The following is a 17,356-nucleotide window of genomic DNA, read 5'->3' as shown; positions in this document are numbered from 1 at the left end:
CTGCTGGTATCTGTGGTTGGAAGCTGGTGGACGTCTCATGATGGACCTGAGAGAAGCTGGCAGATGTTGGTGGATGGAAGCCAGTGGCATTTGGATTTGGAAGTTGGTGGAGGCTACAAGGCTAAAGCAGACTGATGTTTGTGGATGTCGGCTGATGGAAGTTCACCTTTGGAAGACAGTCAACAGAAGCCAGTGGATATTTGTGGATTGCAGCCAGGGCACGAATGTGAATGGATGTTGGCTGGAATATGTGTGAGTAAATGGGAAGTTTCAAATGTGGTTGAGGCAGAATGGTGTTTGCATGTGCACAAATGTGATGTGTGGAAGGTGGATATTCATGAATAGATGGAACCCAGGGGAGGGGGGATATTGGTTTCATGGAATCAGAGAATCAGGGAATCGAGTTTGGGAGGGACCATGAGGGTCATCTAGCCCAACCCCCTGCAATGCAGGAATCTTTTGCCAAATGTGGGGCTCAAACCCACTGGCATGCTTTTGAACTGCTAGGTAGGCAGGAGCTGGGACCGAGCAACGGGAGCTCACACTGTCATGGGGATTTGAACCGCTGACCTTCTGATTGGCAAGCCCAGTGGCTCAGTGGTTTAGACCACAGCTCCACCCGCATCCAACTTTGACTAGAGATATCACCTCATTGACAAGAGGAACCCATCCCAGTTCTACCATAGAGAATTACAGTATATACTAAACAAGACCCTACAGCTGAAAGAAAGATTTTGCAACAGAAAGCAGCTGGCATGTTTCAAACAAGAGGAAGGGACTCGTTTTGGGGAGGTTTCAAATGTGTTTCTGAGAGACTCCCTAGAAAGCACAGGCTCCAGTTGAGCCACAATCTTGTTTTGCAAAGTCAAGTTGAGCTTGGAAGGATGGAAATCCCACGGATTTCCTTTTAACAGGGAATGCTGACGTCGCACCACCTCTTCCAAATTGTGGACATAAATTAGCCTTGCATTAAATAACCGCGGAGCTTTTGGGGAAGGGGGGTTGTGAACGTGCACCCGGGCCTTAGAAGCCAACCAACATGTCTCTTTTCCTGAGCCCTTTGAGCTTTTGTTCAAAGTTTGAAGGCTGCTCGCTGACAAGTGATTTGTTTCCATTAGAACATGCCTCCTTCCAGCCGTCCGTGACCATCTTGTACTTACGGCTTTATAAGCAGCACGTCTCAACATTCCTAAAATCCCAGGGAGGATCTGAAAATAGAAAAAGAAATGAGCATTTAAATTATAAGCAACGGCCCTTAAATAGAGCTGCCATGTTTTGAGGCAAGATAGTGTCTCTTTCCCCCTCCTTCTCGCTTCCCTCCCCCCTCCCACGGGGTTGCAAGTTGCTTTTTCCAGAATACAGTGCAAAGCCACCGAGATTTGCATTCCCTCTTCTATTTATAGGAGCCTCTTTTAAAACGAAACAGGTGTCAAGTTGAATGAGACTGAAGCAGGCTTACATGTCCTATATGGCTGGAAAAGCAAGAGCTGGGGTGTGTGAGAGAGGAAACAGGGCGACTTGGGTGATTGGCAGATCGGTTGCTGAATGGAGCGAGCAGCCGAATGGGGGAGAGGTTGAGCTGAGCTGTTTCTCTGCCGGGCTTCAGCCATCTTTAATTCAATCGATTTAGGAGAAGTTAATGACAGGGGAAAGGACCAGCTGGCTTTCCCTGCAGAATTAAATCCTCCAAAGATTGAGAGAAAGAGAGAAAGTGAGAGTTAACTGTGCAATGCAAACCCCCTTTGGGTGGAGAGCTGCATTGGGCAGAAGGGCAGCCCTGGCAACCTTCGCCAGCTCGCCCCATTGCCAGCAGAGTGTGCCAATCCACTGGCACAGAGCTCCCCCTTCCACTCACTGAACAGGCAGACAGGAGTGATGTTGTCTGGGACCCTGCCAGTGGGAACCATTGGAAAGCCCTGGAATGGGGCATTCAATGAGCCAGTGGGAAGGCCAAGGGTCCAGATAATGGGTCGATTATTTGCTTTGGATAGGGTCATGCTTTCCCTGAAACTGCAAGTTAGTAGTCTGGGGGTGCTCCTGCATGCATCTACCTCAGTGGCTAGGAGTGTCTTCTACGATAGTCGCCTTTGACTGAACTTAACTGTGATCCCCTTCATGGATCACTGCCTTGCCATGGCGAAGGCACTTGAATAACTTGGAGAAGCTATGAGCAGGGCCACCCAAGATGGACAGGTCATAGTGGAGAGTTTTGACCAAACGTGATCCACCTGGAACAGGAACCGGCAAGCCACTCCAGTATCCCTGCCAAGAAAACTCCATGGACAAAGACAACAGGCATATAAAAGTTATGACGCTGGAAGATGAGCCCCTCAGGTCGGAAGGCATCCAACATGCTACTGAGGAAGAGCGGAGGACAACTACAAGTAGATTCAGAGCTGATGAAGCGGCTGGGCCAAAGCCGAAAGGTCGCTCAGTTGCGGATATGCCTGGAAGCGAAAGGAAAGTCCAATGCTGTAAAGAAAAATATTGCATAGGAACCTGGAATGTAAGAAGAAGACAGGAGGGCCTGGCATGCTCTGGTCCATGGGGTCACAAAGAGTTGGACATGACTAAATGACTAAACAACAAACTGTCCAGGGGTCCTTTCCCTTTCCCTATCTCTAGTCTAAGGGAGAAGGCAGTCCAGTCATTAAGAGAGTCTGATGTCCAGAACTTCAGATAGATCTTGGCCTCAGTCATTGTTTATTTATTGCAATACGGAGATTAGCAAGTGTCATTATAGCACTGTTTTGGATCACGTCCCACTTCTCATGGATGCTCTTCAGTATCTTCCTAACTTCAGTGACAGAGTTGACTATTGTAAACACTGTTCAGGAGCCCCCTGGGAGAGGCTATTGCCAGTAGAAGTGGCAGGTGAGTGTGGGCCCGGCTTTTGAGGGTTGGGCCCTAGGTCACATGACTGAGCAGAAGAGGGTTTGTTGTGTCCCGCCCTCAGCTCCTTGCTACAATGCTACAATATACTGGTGCGAGCTGCACAGGTTTCAGTTGTCCCAGATGAGCTGCAGTGAGGGACTTCAGGCCAATGTAGCTAGGAAAGCCCAATGTCAGCCAAATCCAGGCTCTCTGATCCTGCTGGATCTTAGGTTTGGATTGTGCTGTTGCCTCTGTATTAAATGAACACAGTGAGATTTTTAACAGTGAAACTAGGATGTGGCTTGATTTTGGATGGAATTATTATTATTATTATTATTATTATTATTATTATTATTATTATCATCATCATCATCATCATCATCATCATCATCATTACTTTATGCCTCTGTGTGTATGGCTTTTCCGCACATACCCTTTAGTCTGCCCCAGCAGATTTTCCTTCCTACTAGACAGAAGTACTGTTTTGGGGGGACAGGAGGCAGGCAGATGTGGGGGACTCCCTGGTCCTGAATGGGGTAACTGTGCCCCTGAAAGACCAGGTGCACAGCCTGGGAGTTATTTTGGACTCACAGCTGTCCATGGAGGCGCAGGTCAATTCTGTGTCCAGGGCAGCTGTTTACCAGCTCCATCTGGTACGCAGGCTGAGACCCTATCTGCCTGCGGACTGTTTCACCAGAGTGGTGCATGCTCTGGTTATTTCTCGCTTGGACTACTGCAATTTGCTCTATGTGGGGCCACCTTTGAAGGTGACCCAGAAACTACAACTAATCCAGAATGTGGCAACTAGACTGGTGAGTGGGAGCGGCCGCTGAGACCATATAACACTGGTCCTGAAAGACCTACATTGGCTCCCAGTACGTTTCCGAGCACAACTCAAAGTGTTGGTGCTGATCTTTAAAGCCCTAAGCAGCCTCGGTCCAGTACATCTGAAGGGGTGTCTCCACCCCCATCGTTCAGCTGAGATCCACCTCCGAGGGTCTTCTGTCAGTTCCCTCATTGCAAGAAGTGAAGTTACAGGGAACCAGGCAGAGGGCCTTCTTGGTAGTGGAACCCACCCTGTGGAACACCCTCCCATCAGATGTCAAGGAGATCTGAAGGAGAAGACATCTGAAGGTATAAGAAGGTTTTTTAATGTTTAATGATTTATTATGTTTTTGTAAATGCTGGAAGCCACCCAGAGTGGCTGGGGCAACCCAATCAGATGGGCGGAGTATACATAATAAAATTGTTCTTATTATTCACCCAGTGTGAAAGGGATTGCCCTGCAGGTTGCTTATGGAAGGGATAGGCCAAAATTGATGCTTTTTTTACAGAAAATGTGGGGAGAGAAGCACTCTGCTTTGTAAGTGTTGTCTACCATATTGAAAATGGTTTATTGAATATTTACAGATAAATTGGCAGGAATATTGTAATAACCTGCAGTTTCATAAGTATGTCTATTTAAAGAAGATGAATAAATGAGCAAATTAAGTTAATTTGGATATGCCGAAGATATTTAAAGCAAATTTAAGGAACTGCAGAAAGAGGGGGAATGGAGTAAAGTTTTGAAATGTTAAAATCAAGTGCCTCCAATTGCCAATATTGGTCCCTCTGGCAAAGACTGGCCGGCGACTACTTGCCAACCACATATGCTTGATATATTGGTGCCCTGCCATAATGTCTCTGAGGTTTCACCAGCTTCCATCTGCAGTAATCATATGGGCATCATGACCACAGTTGCACATTTGATCCTGTGATATATCTGACCACTGTTCCTTAAATCCTTTTTAGAGGTGGCAGCCTGGCTGTGAATCACCCTGTGGAAAAGATGTCAGGCAGATGAACCTGAGTTACCCAGTATCGCTTGCTGCCAGAGAGTCTCAGGTTGCAGCCGTTCCTCCTCCAGGCTGCAATCATGCGCCCATCAGCCAAAAGGAAAGAATATAGTGAGCAAATCAGAAGGAAGCAGCATGGGGTATTTGGAAGTCTCTCCAGAATGCCAGTTTGGGCTGTTCTGGCTGTCCCCAAGTACCCCAAGCTTTGTGCAAACTTAGAGTTGCTGGCTGTCATTCTCTTTCTCATACAATTGCATACAATTCCAGGATAATCAGGTGCCCATGGAATACTTTCCGGTAGTTTTTATTGTGATACCCCGCAACCTCCCACTTGTCCATTGGGTCTCTTTCTTTGAAATTCATTCCCATTGCTTCCCATCCCTCTAGCTTTCAGTTGATACTTCTGTTTATTTCTCAGGGCATTTACCGTATTTTTCGCTCTATAGGACGCACCGGACCATAGGACGCACCTTGTTTTAGAGGGGGAGAACAAGGGGGAAAAATTCTCCCCCTCTCTGCTCAGCGCCCCTTCAGCGAAGCGGCAGGAGAAATGGAGCCCCTTCCATTTCTCCTCCTGCTTGGCTGAAGGGGTGCTGTGCAGCTCTCCCTCTCTGCTGAAGCCGGGAGAGCAAGACTCTCCCGGCTTCAGCAAAAGGAACCTGAAGCCTCCGGAGCGCAGTGGAAACTCACGCTGCACTCCGAAGGCTTCAGGTGGCTATCCCTGAAGCCTGAAGAGTGAGAGGGGTCGGTGCACATCGACCCTCTCGCTCTCCAGGTTTCAGCGAAAGCAACACGAAGCCTGCGGAGTGCGGAGGGAGCGTTCCCTCTGCCTTTCAGAGGCTTTGCGTTGCTATCGCTGAAGCCAAGGAGCCTGCATTTGCTCCATAGGACACACACACATTTCCCCTTAATTTTTGGAGGGGGAAAAGTGTGTCCTATAGAGCGAAAAATACAGTATTTATTTATTTTGAAAAAGAGGTTCCAGAACTTGTTGGCTTTTTTTTAGGGGGACCAACCAACCAAACTTTGTTGAGCATGCAGTCAAGGTTGTTGAGCTATTTTTTTGGAGGGGAGAGATTGCGCCTAAGTAATCTCTTCTTCACCCACTCACCCTACCAATGGTTTTGGCACCTTATGATGGCTCCCTCTACTGCACCACACCAATCGCCGTGCTGCTGTGCCGCAATACTACAGAGGTGCTGGAATGCACCAAAGAGGTGACGGAACTCAGTTCTGGTGAGTTCCACCCGAAAAAGCCCTGCCTACACTCACCTTGAAGGTGCAGCATTTTAGACCAGGTCCTCAAGGTGGTTTTGAGTACCACCTTTGCTTCTAGCAGAATGTCCTCCTCATCAGTGGTGTAGCGTGGGTTGCCAGTACCCGGGGCCGCATGGCGAGAGGGAAATGGATGGAGTATGCATGCGCATTCAACTGCCTAATGACATCCATGTCACCCAAGAGATCGAAACTGCAGAGATAAGAAAAGAAGAGTCATTCCGCTGTCTGCAGATGTTACTTCCTGGTTCGCATTGAGAAGCCGTTTTTAACAGAGCCCAGTGTCGGAAGCACACAGCTGTATTGAGGCAGCACCGGATGTTGAAATTTTGCACCCCTAACAAATTTGCACCTGGGGAAACTGCCCCTCCCCCCCGCATGCTATATTACTTCTCCTCATGATGGGGAGCTGTTCCAGCTGCTCGGTTGCAGCTTTCCTTAATGACTCTTTCCAAAATTCAGGATTCATGCTGGTCAGTTGACACGATGCCCGAGGGTAAAAAAAAAATCCATTTGTAATCAGAAAGCTCTCTTGGGGAGGACTGCACAATAATGTAAGTGAGTTAACAAAGAGCTGGTTTGCAAGCGTTGAAGGAGGGATTGATTAAGGCTGAAGGAACATGGCTCAATTGATAGAAAAGCATTACCAAAATCATTTTGTTGGGTCTCTTTACCATTTCCACCCAAAATGATATGTCAAAGGTAGCCTAGGGGAATGGCATAGGTTTCAAAGAAATAGCTTCACTGCAGAGTGCTCTTTCTGGATGCTTTTCATTCACCAAGTCTCATCTTGCATATTGACAGCACGTCGTCTCGTTAAAGACTCATTGCAGAGCATTCCAGAGGAATATTACCTTACCCACTGGAAACTTGGACCAGTGAGTCTATCATGCCTTACAGTATTGACAGGGTTGCCTGGGTCCCTTCTGCCTTCTATGCTGGCCTAACAGAACATGGAAGGTTGGTTCTTGCAACCTGTGAGTGCTTTGTTGGGTGGGCGTTTTGAATACCAAGGTTTATTCAACTTACAAATTGCTTGCCGCAACAAAAAGTCCTGGTGCAGTTTGCAACAAGGATAAAAGGCAATAATGAAAATACATAACCATATTAAAGACATCATCAGAGTACACACACACACACACACACACACACACGACATTCAATCACTGATGCAGCCAAAATGTCGGGGAAAGCAAAAACTTCTTTGCCTGGCACCAAAATAATGACAAAATTATGCCTGATGGGTCTCCCTGGAGAGCAGCTGCAGAAAAGACCTGTTTTCTCATCACCACCCTCCGCACCGTTCTCAGAGGTGGCACACACAGAAGTGCCTAAGATGATGATCTCATAGTCCACACTGGATCATAAACTTGGGTACTACCACAAAAGGCCTTTGCTTCAGCCACCACTCACATGGTAGACGGTGGGGCTCTCAAAAGATCTCGATTGATAGGCTCAGGTGGAAGAAGACACTCATTCCAATACCTGGGCCAGGCCATCCACAAATCTGAAGGCAAAACCTGGCATCTGAAATTGAACCTGGAAACAAATTGGCAGCCGATGAAGCGCTTTCCATTCTGGTGTGACATTTTCTCAGTGGTGAACCACAGTCAATCTGTCCACCACATTTTAAACCAGTTGAGAGTACGGTTCACAGATACTCTTCTGGGTCAATCCCATGTACTGTAGAGCAGCCACAATTCATGAAAGTCACTGCAAACTGTCAACACCACCTGAACTGGACTTAGTGATATCCTCAAGCTGTGATCTGGGTCAAAAGAGGAGATTCTGTCCAGAGCCAGGCTTCCTAGTGTTCCTCTTTTGCTCCCAATAGCATAGAGCCCTTCTTCATCTTAAGCATTGTGAAGTTTCTTTGGTTTCACCATCTATTTTTGTTTCTTGAAGTCTCCTTCTTCATCTCTCCATTGTGTAGTCATCTTTCTTAGCATGCTGCCTACTATGTATTCTTCCTTCAGCATCCTCACTGCTGGCTTGCTGTCCCCTGAGAGCCAGCATGGTGTAGTGATTAAGAATGGTGGACTCGTAACCTGGTGAACCAGGTTTGCTTCCCCACTCCTCCACATGCAGTAGCTGAGTGACCTTGAGCTAGAGCTAGTCACACTTCTCTGAAGTCTCTCAGCCTTACAGAGTGTTTGTTGTGGGGGAGGAAGGGAAAGGACATTGTTGGCCGCTGTGAGACTCCTTAAGGGGAGTGAAAAGCAGGATATCAAGTCCAAATTCTTCCTCCTCTTCTTCTTCTTCTTCTTCTTCTTCTTCTTCTTCTTCTTCTTCTTCTTCTTCTTCTTCTCCTCCTCCTCCTCCTCCTCCTCCTCCTCCTCCTCCTCCTCCTCCAAGTTTTCCCACATCCCGGGACAAATGCCCATAGGACATCCCTATTTTCATTGAAATGTTGAAAGGTATGTAGCCATCATCTGGGTGAAGTTTAAATCCTAGCCAAACAGATGAATTTCCCTCCCCTCATAGAAGCTGGGCTGTACATTGTCTTGTTCCCTGAGCAGCTTCTGAGTTACCCATGAGTTCAGACTAGTCAGCGTCAAAAGCTTTTGGGCCATGTGTGCAATGAAACAGAAATTATTTCACCCATTCTGCGTCCATATGGGACGTGGGTGGCGCTGTGGGTAAAACCTCAGCGCCTAGGACTTGCCGATCACATGGTCGGCAGTTCGAATCCCCGCGGCGGGGTGCGCTCCTGTCGTTCAGTCCCAGCGCCTGCCAACCTAGCAGTTTGAAAGCACCTCTGGGTGCAAGTAGATAAATAGGGACCGCTTACTAGTGGGAAGGTAAACGGCGTTCCGTGTGCTGCGCTGGTTCGCCAAATGCAGCTTGTCACACTAGCCACATGACCCAGAAGTGTCTGCGGACAGCACTGGCTCCCGGCCTCTAGAGTGAGATGAGCGCACAACCCTAGAGTCTGGCAAGACTGGCCCGAACGGGCAGGGGTACCTTTACCTTTACTGAGTCCATATAGAATCAAGTCTGGGATCAGGCTGGTCTAGTGTCTAGCCTCCAGATAACCTCATCTTTCATTTTGATAAAGATATATTTTGTAGTTCACATGATTTTGCTGGCACTGTTTTTGGTTTAGACTCAAAAACCCAACATAGCCTGGGTCAAGACGTTCAGTGTCCAAAGGATGAGGTTGCTGTGGTCCTTCTGGTTTTTATTGTCAGTTGGTTGAATAAATATTCTCAATTGTTTCTCCAGAATGACAAAATTTCAATTCTTTGTTTTGAAACCAGAATCTGTTGTGGATTTTAAAATGCTGAGTATATTTAGCCCTGGCTGAAGTGCTAACGCACAGATGCAAACAATAAATTCCAAGATTCACCCAGCATAAGAAAGAATACATAGCAAAAAAATAAAAATAAAAATCCTCTTATGTGGTCTATAAATGTACCTGGTTTGCTTTGGGGGCTCAGTTCTTCCAGTATGGTGAACAGTCTTCTTATGTAAGTTGTGATCACTGCAGAGGGTGGGTTGGGGAGAGCCTCTCAAATGTCCTTAGAAAACATTGTGGACTATTTAATATCTGGCTTGGTAAGCACAGTAGTTATGAAACAGCTTTTTAGAATAATTTTGGAACTCTGCCTCTGTTTCTGTTTATTTTAAGGCTTATTTGCAAGGGATAGAGTGACCGTGTCCTAAAGTATACCCCATGCGAACCCTCTCAACCTAACAAATTAATACCCTACCAATAAGGTCGTTCCTTGAAGCGAAGACCCAATGTTAACGATGCCCACAACCGTTGCCAGCGTTTTCATCATCCTAATAAATTTACTCTCAATTTCAGGAGGTGAGATCAGGACATGGTGGACCAAAGAGGCAAGAGGGGTTCACAGGGGTCGGTCTGCCCTCAGTGCCACATATTTAGGAGACCCTAGGCAGGTCTCCAATACTTAGGTCACAGTTCTCAAATGTCAATAGAATGAAGGCTCTCTGGGCTACTTTGCTCCCTGCCTCTGGAAACTTCTAGGTAACGATGTTCCACATTTGTGTTTTAACACTTTGTAAAAATGTATTGCCATGTTTACATGTTTACATGTTTATAAAGTGTATCATTTGCCTGTTTTGGCTTCACGAAATTAAGACCATTTGCACGAACAGGGCAACACATTTGTTCTGGAATACAAAATTGTTAAGCTTAATAGCCTTAAGAACAGTGCCTGCTAAAATAATTGAAATAAGCTTCAGAAACCTGGGTTCCCAGGAACAATTAAATATTCTCTTGTTTTGTTGTTGTGAACCTTTTGAAATACACACCCTCACATTTTTCAAACGTGCAAGAGCTTGAGGCCTAGAAAGAACTACATTATTATTGTTTTTAAAAATTCTTACAGTGATTCCAAAAGCCACATGTACTGGCTGGGTGTCGCCAACCAATTTCTGAGTTTGTGCAGTAAAAGGAAATGAATACATTTATGGTTGTGCTTATACATGTGTCCTACAGATAAAATGACACAAAAAGGTCCTTACATATTTATGGCAGGTTCAGGATCCCTTAGCTATAGAAAGCAAAAAGAGAGCTGATGTAGCATAATGTTGGATTATAAATAATCCCTGTGATATGGGCTCTTTCTTGCCACAATGTCTGTCACAGGATTATTTGTTGTTGTTGCTGTTCTTATTCACATCACCCTTAAAGATTTTATTTGTTTGCTTTCCGTAGAGGTTGTACCGGACTTGTGCAGTTGGGCATTCCTGCCTTACTGAAGCTCCATTCTTGTGCAAATCTATGCTGCGCATTAATACAACAGCACAAGGGGTAGAAGGAGAACCAATTTGCTTGCTAATTTATTTGTGACCTCAGGTATTCAAAATACACACTTGTTAAATGTAACAAGTTGCTCCCACACCGATTCTTAAGTACTGTCTGTATACCAGTGCAACAAGGCAGCATCTAGTTATGTGAACTTCACTCAACTCAAATCCTTTCTCTTGCCAGAGGAAACCCAGTAACCCCAGATCTTTTAAACACAAGAACTAGGGACATTGTGTCACGACTATGTATTCATTTCACCAGTAGAGCCAGGCGGGGAAGTTTGGAAAAGTGGTACTTTCCCATATCTGTTTGCTGTGAAGGTACACCCTGTTGAGTGTCTTGGGACATCATGTGCAGTGCCAGAAGCAAGTGTGAATTCTTTCCCTGTACTTTGCAGGAATGATGGCAGAAACACGAGAGGCTGTTGCAATGGAGGGAAGAATGTGGTAAGAAAGACTCAGTACGGTCCGTACGCCAATAAAGGTTTGAGAATCTGACTCAGTACAGCTTGGCCATTCTTGTTCCAGTTTTGCAATCCCAGAGGTACTGCTTGCAGAATTAGCTAGCTGGAGCGTTGTTGCGCATCACTACGAATACTCAACAAATGGCTACAAATCAATTTTGCCTGTGTTGGTGTAGGGGACAAGCCACAGAAAAGGAATGCTTGTGAATGTAAAAAGGTGAAATGCTTCTGGGAGATGATATATAATGAGTTGAAAAAAATGTTGAAATATACATTTATAAAGAAACCAGAAGCATTTCTCTTGGGTATTGTTGGAAACGATATAAATAGAAAGGAATGTAAGCTTTTTCTATATGCTGTAACAGCAGCAAGAATACTATTGGCCCAAAAATGGAAGCAAGAAGAATTACCAACGATGGAAGAATGGAGGATGAAATTAATGGACTATGCGGAACTTGACAAACTAACAGGAAGGATCCGAAACCGGCGGGACCAGAAGTTTACCAAGGACTGGAGTAAATTTACGGATTATTTGAAAAGTATTGGTGACGACCAGACGATGTTTGTAGGTTTGCAAGAAGTTCTGTGAGGAATAATATTAGAAATATTGCAAAGATGGAGAAGGAGACGTGACATGTTAAGAATGTAAAGGCAATATTAAGTTAGGAAATGCGTAGGAAGTGATTAAGACGGAGGATTATCAGAGGTGCTGGTGGAAGTCCAATAAGAATGTATTTGTGATAAATTGTGTGGTAGGTTTATTTTGTATGTTAAAAACCAATAAAAATATTTTTAAAAAAGAAAAGAAAAGGAATGCTCATAATAACAGGGTTGTGAACTGTATACAACAAACGACTTCCATTAAATAGGTTTAACAAGTCAGCCAATCCCTACGGAATAAATGACACAGGATAGTGGGAGAGGCTCTGATTATGTAGCCCACAGGGATTGGTGTCTGTTTTTAGAGCAAAAAAGGCACAATATCCCAGTGCCAGATATTTCAAGTACCAGAGTCCACCGGGGGGGGGGGGGAGGAGTGGACCGAAAGTGGGAGAGCAGCCATGCACCTCTTCTGCTCTAAAAGTTGAGTCCTCTCATCCATTTGGTTAAGTCAGGTCTTGTTGGTCTAAGACGACAGCCCCCTCCCCCCCAGTGCTGGGACCAACTCAGTGCCTCTGGTGTGTAAATAGAAATATAAACCAATCTGTCTTTTATTATAATAATAATAATAATAATAATAATAATAATAATAATAATAATAATTTTTATTTGCTTTTACAAGTGTAAAGATACAACAATACCAAATACATATCCATATTTAAAGATTTCTTGGAATCACCAGACTTCCCATCATACCTTCCCTGGGTCTGATTGCCAACGTATTATTTCTACATATTATTATTATTATTATTATTATTATTATTATTATTATTATTATTCTACATATTATTTCTCATCCATATTTTATATCTCTCCATATTGCCCATAGTAGTTGTTACATTACAAGTGTTATTAGAATCCTGCTAATGTTTTCATCTGCTTACAGAGGTCGCCCTTAAATAAATTATAAATATTTCCCATCCTTTCTTGAAGTTTTGGTCTTCTTGGTTCCTGAGCTTTCCGGTCAGTTTTACCATTTTGGCATAATCAAGCAGCTTGGTTTGCCATTCCTCTCTGGTCGGGACTTTATCTTCTTTCCATCTCTGGACTAATAGCATCCGTGCGGCTGCTGTCACACACAAAGTTTTTTGTGCTCCTTTGGGATGTCGGTACCTACAATTCCTAACAGAAAGGCTTCTGGGTGTGTTTTTTTAACAAAGTTTATTTTAAACATTTCCCCCCAGTTCATTATATATCATTTCCCAGAATGCCTTTATTACCTTACCCGACCACCACATATGATAAAAAGGTACCTTCTTTTTCTTTGCATTTACAGCAGATATTTGTACTTGTCATATATTTGCACTAACTTACTAGGAGACAAAAGGGATGCGGGTGGCGCTGGCGCTGTGGGTTAAACCACAGAGCCCGGGACTTGCTGATCAGAAGGTCGCGGTTCGAATCCCTGCGATGGGGTGAGCTCCCGTTGCTCGGTCCCAGCTCCTGCCAACCTAGCAGTTTGAAAGCACGCCAGTGCAAGTAGATAAATAGGTACTGCTCCGGCGGGAAGGTAAACGGCATTTCCGTGCGCTGCTCTGGTTTGCCAGAAGCGGCTTAGTCATGCTGGCCACATGACCCGGAAGCGGTACACCGGCTCCCTCGGCCAATAAAGCGAGATGAGCGCTGCAACCCCAGAGTCGGTCACGACTGGACCTAATGGTCAGTGGTCCCTTTACCTTTACTAAAAGATAAATACTACAGACACATCTTTTTCATACAATTTTCTTTCAGCATACAACATGCCGAGAATTTCTAAACCAATCTGTCTTTATTCTCCAGGGGGATGTTGGATGGGGGGATTTCAGGGACCACATCTGGCCTGCAGACCAGGGGTTCCCCACTCCTGATCTGCTTCATGGCACCAGACTGCATAGGCTGTGTCTGTTTCGTAATGTTTAGCCCCAGTGTCCCCAAACAGCATGTGTTGGGGTCAAGCTGGTTTACTGTTCAGGCTGCCTCGAAACAGAACCGGAATGGCGCCAAGTCATCAATGGAACCACCCAAAGCTGCATTTCTGCCACACAGAAAAGCCCTTCATGTGTTCCCATCTTCTCCTAAAAAAAAACCCCAGAGCCAAAAGCTACCACATCAGTCAGGCTTGCTATAATGAACTCCAGCTTCTCCTCTGTTTGGTCCTGGCAGCGATGCTATACATATCATAGGAAACCACTAACCCCAACCGCAAGACGAATGCCTCCGTTTCTGTGCAACGTTTTCCTCCTGCAGGGTGCTCACATTATCAGGACTTCGGTGTCACAATGCAGACGCTATTAGAAGGCACCTGTTCGATACAATGGAAAGGCAGTCTCCTATGATTAAAATATCTCTTTTATGACAAATGCCGCACAACTGTTTGGCTGCAACTATAAAGCAAACGGGCTATTTGCATATGAAAGGGGATTCTTATACATTTGGGAGTGATGGAATCGGATCTCTATGTGGCCAAGGAAGCGGGGATAGGAAATATTTTCTCTCTCCTTTTATTTCCATGGATGTTGATAGGGAAAGGCCACGGTTTTGCATCCGCTGTTCTGGAGCTATTGATCCGGGCAGCACTGATTGCTGGAATGTTAAGTCTGTCGTCTCAGCAAGGAATCAGAATTATGCAAGATGTGTCAAGAGGAAACTTACTTTCCAGTGTGTGTGTGTGTTTGTGTAATTTGACACCAACTGAGCAAATGCAGCAAATGAGAATTTGAAGTCTGGAAATAAACATGTATATTCTTTGTGATGTTATTAGCAGTGAATACTTGAAAACAAGCTGGGTTTCAGTTCAGGATCCCAGTATGAATTTAGTGTATTAGGAAGCCCCACATATATCTGCCGCGTACTCTGAAGGACATATGCACGCACACACGAGCAAGTAAATATACAAGCAATCACACAGAACTGCATTTGGTTTGTGAGCGGGGACACTGCTTGCCCCGTCTTAAGAAACTGTTCTTACTTACACTTTCCTAATGTAAAGATCAGCATGCCATTGGGGGTCTGGTACTGAGCATGGATGCGGGTGGCGCTGTGGTCTAAACCACTGAGCCTCTTGGGCTTGCCGATTGGGAGGTTAGCGGTTCGAATCCCTGTGATGGAGTGAGCTCCTGTTGTTCTGTCCCAGCTCCTGCCAACCTAGCAGTTTGAAAGCACGCCAGTGTGTATAGAAGGTAAATAAGAATCTGCAAGAGAAGATATATACTAAGAAAACCGAGGCAGGGAAGGAAGGAAGTCTGGGCGTGAATTTACGCAGTGTAAATAAGACGACATAAAATGATGACTGTAAACGATTAAGATTAAGTTTTATTTATGTTTGTGAAAAATTCAATATAAAGCATTTTTTAAAAAAGAAAAAGAAAGCATGCTAGTGCAAGTACATAGATTAATAGGTTCTGCTGTGGCGGGAAAGTCGTCGGCAGCAGTGTCTGGGTGTAAATTGGTGAAAATGTCCTGGAAAATCCATGTGTGTGGCAGCCTGTGCCAATTTTGCCGTTTACCCCTAAAAAAGCTCAACAACGTTTGTGTCCGGATTTTCACTGTTTGAAATATGGCAATCCTAATGCACTGGGAAGTGTGGAATAACGCTTGCTTTGATCCAACACCTCCTAACTTCCCTGCAAAAAAATCAAGAATGGATGCTCAATATATAGGTCATCTGGAAGCCCCATGTTGCTCCCTGCAGCCCCTGTTTTGCATCTGGGTCTTGTTGGTGGACTTTAAGGTTCTGGTAAAGAGCAAGGTTGATCCTGCAAACTAGAAAGCCATTCGCCCTCCTTCAGCATCTCTTTGGGATTGGGTCTTTAAAAATAGCGTTCCATGGCAAAATCTGTTCAAATGTAATGTTGATACTTGTTAACAGACTTGAGTAATTTTATGAAAGAGGCAGGAGATCAAGAAACAAGACCGCCGAGAACTTAGCATAAAGGCTAATCCAACTGTGTACTGAGAACCGATCCAATTAAATCATACATTTGCTATTCATCCCTTTTAATTAATGCTTCCCTGCCTTGTTTACGCCCACATTAAACCATCCCTGAATTATGGTTCTTGGCTCATGCAAGTTTGCATGACACAAGTCTCTATTAACCTTGCAAAGATGATGGTGGGAGGAACAAAGTGGGATTTATGTAACAAGGAAACACAGAACTCGTAAGTGAAGATTTAGCATGCTGCCTCACTCAGATATTCCACATCACCATGCCTTCCAACCTTGGTTGGAGGAAAACTGTTACACTTTTTAAATGGGCAAAAGAAGCCCATATTAGGTAAATAACGGGAGCAAGAACAAGGATCTATTTCTAAAGCAAACAAACAAACCAATCTACATGTGCATTTCTGCACTATATGGAAAGACAAAAATTACATTTAGGATTTGCAGGCTCAGTGGGCTCATTCAGCTCATCTGAAGGTCACAAAAGTCAGTGACACCAGAAATTGAGCTCCTCTGCTGATCCTCATCCCATCTGAAATGGTGGGTGAGGATCTCCAGTTATCTATCTGAAGATGTGCTTTCTCTGGACCACCCCATTGACTCTGTTGACCAGTTTTGTCCATCAGGCTCCTCCTTTCATCAGCCCCCAGTTTTCCACAAGGCTGCAGCAGAGTGAGAGAGGAGAAATAGGAGTAATAAAAACAGTGGTACCTCGGGTTAAGTACTTAATTCGTTCCGGAGGTCCGTTCTTAACCTGAAACTGTTTTTAACATGAAGCACCACTTTAGCTAATGGGGCCTCCTGCTGCCACTGTGCCGCCGGAGAACAATTTCTGTTCTTATCCTGAAGCAAAGTTCTTAACCTGAAGCACTATTTCTGGGTTAGCGGAGTCTGTAACCTGAAGCGTATGTAACCTGAAGCATATGTAACCCGAGGTACCACTGTAATAATGATGATGATGATGATGATGATGCATTAATATTATTTATACCCCGTCACTCTGGGTGGCTCCCAACAGAATATTAAAAACACAATAAAACATCAGACATTAAAAACTTCCCTAAACAAGGCTGCCTTCAGATGTCTTCTAAAAGTCAGATAGTTGTTTATTTCCTTTACATCTGGTGGGAGGGCATTCCACAGGGTTGGTCCCACCACCGAGAAGGCCCTCTGCCTGGTTCCCTGTAACCTCACTTCCCAGAGTGAAGGAACCGCCAGAAGACTCTCGGAACTGGACCTCAGTGTCCGGGCAGAACAATGGGGGTGGAGGTATACTGGAAGCTATGCTGAGAAGCCAGCTAGTTTCTCACAGCCCACAGCCCCCGTCTAGCCTCCATTAAGGCAAGGAGGAGGCATGATCAGAGTTTTAAGGATACATTTCAGCCAGGCAAACACACTCCCAGAGGGTCTGAAGCAGGACTGGTGAGAGGGGTGGCCTGAAGAGAAAGGCTGTGACCGGCCTGGTGGAGTTCTAATGAACAAATAAATACATTGTATAATGTTAAATATGGCAATCAGCGTGGAAGCAGCCGCTGCATCTCACCTCACAA

General features: G+C 45.0%; 1 long non-coding RNA gene across 1 annotated transcript; it reads right to left on the bottom strand.

Moving 5' to 3' along the window:
- Positions 1 to 591: 591 nt before the first annotated feature.
- Positions 592 to 11,919, bottom strand: LOC309380677. The gene is made up of 3 exons (XR_014173015.1): positions 9,403 to 11,919; positions 5,982 to 6,177; positions 592 to 1,208 (listed from the first exon to the last, which is right to left on the bottom strand). It is a non-coding gene; the product is annotated as an uncharacterized lncRNA (long non-coding RNA).
- Between the last annotated feature and the right edge of the window lie 5,437 nt (positions 11,920 to 17,356).

The sequence above is a fragment of the Podarcis melisellensis genome, assembly GCF_964234715.1.
Source record: "Podarcis melisellensis genome assembly, chromosome: 11".
Classification (NCBI taxonomy): Eukaryota; Metazoa; Chordata; class Lepidosauria; order Squamata; family Lacertidae; genus Podarcis; species Podarcis melisellensis.
Note: the sequence above shows the minus strand (reverse complement) of the source record. Positions and strands in the feature narration are given on the sequence as shown.